Source organism: Austrofundulus limnaeus, unplaced genomic scaffold, assembly GCF_001266775.1.
Source record: "Austrofundulus limnaeus strain Quisiro unplaced genomic scaffold, Austrofundulus_limnaeus-1.0 Scaffold440, whole genome shotgun sequence".
NCBI lineage: Eukaryota > Metazoa > Chordata > Actinopteri > Cyprinodontiformes > Rivulidae > Austrofundulus > Austrofundulus limnaeus.
Window position 1 is genome coordinate 224,096 of NW_013952842.1, and position 2,702 is coordinate 226,797.

The following is a 2,702-nucleotide window of genomic DNA, read 5'->3' on the forward strand; positions in this document are numbered from 1 at the left end:
ATTTTCCTCAGATGTTTTTATAAACTTTGTTCAGACTCTAATTTATCTTCTTATGCTACTTTAGCTACTGTTTGAGTATTTTAAGCTACTTTTTGTTAGTGATTTTTTTATTTTTAGCTGCTTTGCTTCAGTTTCAGCTTCTTCGTACTTCATCTTTACAGTGAAGTTTGATTCTTCTGTTTGTTCTGAAGCAGCTCAGAGACGTTGTGAGGATTTATTCTGAACTTTAGCAGCTTTAACTCTGAACACAAACATGAAGCTGTTTGGACCATCACATCTGCAGAACCGGGTCAGGATGTCTGAGGGAGCAGCAGGTCTGAACTTCACCTCTGACCGAGACCCTCTGAGGAGGAGGAGGAGGACCGGCCTGCAGTCCTGAAAACACGTGCAGATGTTTACCATCAGAACCAGGAGTACCTGAGTCCTGCAGACTGGTTTCTGACCTCTGGGGGAGGCAGGAGGACCAGGGGGAACATCAGGGGTCTGCAGACGTCAGAGGGCCCGTCAGGAGCAGGAGGGAGGCGCAGCAGGAGGTCTGCAGGAGGACAGAACTGATCCGGGATCATGAGGGGGAAATGAAGAACCGAGGGAGGGATCATGGGCCCGGAACCACCGAGAGCAGCTGGAGGCAGAGTTAAAGTTCTGGGTTCTGGCCCGTCTCAGAGCAAGTCCAAATAAAGCAGAACCAGAACCAGACAAATAAAAACTAATATTTCTCATTTATTACAAAAATGAAAAGAGCTAAATTTAAATGAAACAATCTGTAGATAGAAACAATCATTAATTGTAATAAATGAACAAATTTTTTTTTAATAAAAATTACTGAAAATTAAATAACTGGTTTTAACTTCTGGTCTTTTTATTTCCCAACCGGAAATGAAAAAATAAAACTTCAATTTAAACTGCTGGAAATAATACAGTTTATGTTCCTCACGAAGCAGAGGATCCAAACCTCCTCCTGGGTCAGACCACCGGGTCCAGGTCCGGCTCGGCTCCCCTCCTCCTCCTGGGTCAGACCACCGGGTCCAGGTCCGGCTCGGCTCCCCTCCTCCTCCTGGGTCAGACCACCGGGTCCAGGTCCGGCTCGGATCCCCTCCTCCTCCTGGGTCAGACCANATGGACACCTGTCCCTCTGAGAGGACAGGTTTGATGGACACCTGTCCCTCTGAGAGGACAGGTGTCTCCTTCATGGACACCTGAGGTCAAACTGAACATCTGGTTTCTGGACTGAGGGAGGACACCAGAGACACCCCCACACAGAAAGACCCGGAGTCCAAACCGGGGCTCAAACCTGAAACCTTCTTGCTGTGAGACATCAGCTCAAACCGCTGATCCACCGTGCTGCCTGTCTCTACAGAGACCTGTTCCAGGTCTGCAGGACTCTTTTTTTTAGAATTATTTTATTTAAAACAGGGACAGTGTGCAAATAAAACATAAACAAGATGTTTTACACCAGATCTGTGGTCCTGAACAACAAAACACAATCTAAAATCAAGACATGGAACAATAATCCATCAAAGTTCTAAACACAGTCACTGTATGAAGTCATAAAGACAATAACTGTAATTACAGTCTGCATCATAAAGTACTTCAGWACAAACAGTTGTACCTGCTGATCTGTTCATCAACCACTGATACAAACAGTTTCAACACTGATGGTTTCCAGCAGCACTTTCCTGACATCAGTAAAATCCTTCAGGTCAGCAGRAAGTTTAACATTTACAGGAAGTTTATTCTGTTCTGTGATGCTTTCAATGAAAAGTCTGTAAATACTGAGTAATAATACTAATACTAATACTGAAGTACATGTAGGTTTTCCTCCTGTTCACTGACCTGCTGCTCAGATCAGACTTGGACTAAATGTTTTAGTGGAGGAGGAGCAGTGTTATTCACCATTTTAAAAACAAGCCGCACACTGGAATACACAACTAAATTATTAAAGTTTAACATTTTATATTTTCCTCGTTCATGACAATGATGGTGTCTCAGAGTTTTTATCCAACACTTTGACTGCTTGGTTACAAAGATCTGAGAGGTTTGTTGTTGTGTTTGTGACCAACATGAAATATAACTGATGTGAGGAATTGTTGTTGTCGTCGCTCCGTGAGTCAGTGTGTTTCCAACGTGCCTCAAAACTGATCAGTTATATTTTAAGATATAAAAAGTTTCCTCCAGGACTCGTCTTTGTTCAGGTCCAGCAGGAACCGGTTTAGTTTTTCCTCTCTGAGCCTCTGCTGGCTCCGAGCCAGGAATGCTTCCAGGGCGGCGCCACACCCTGGACCCTGCAAACAGGTCAGAACCAAAGACCCGGACCTCTCCTCAGAACAATGAGAGCAGGTTTACAGGTCAACCTGTTGGACCCGGGTCAACGATGACTCAGCAGTATTCAGGTTCTGGTCTGACCATCAGATTAAAGTGAAATAAAGTGGATTTAATCAGTTAAAGATAGTTCAGCACTGTTTCTTGAGATTATCACAGATTATAAAATTGTCACTAAGAATCTGTATCTGGGTGGACCGGGTCCAGAACCTCAGTCAGTCTGGATCCAGTTCTTCCTCCCTGACCTCATCAGTTGGTTTTAAATGATGTAATAAAAAGGATCTCTGCAGAGAGACTTCAGATTCTGTGATTTTTGTTTAACAGAGGAGGGGTTGGGACCTGCCTGAACTTCTCAGGAACGGAGGAGGAGGAGGAGGAGGAGG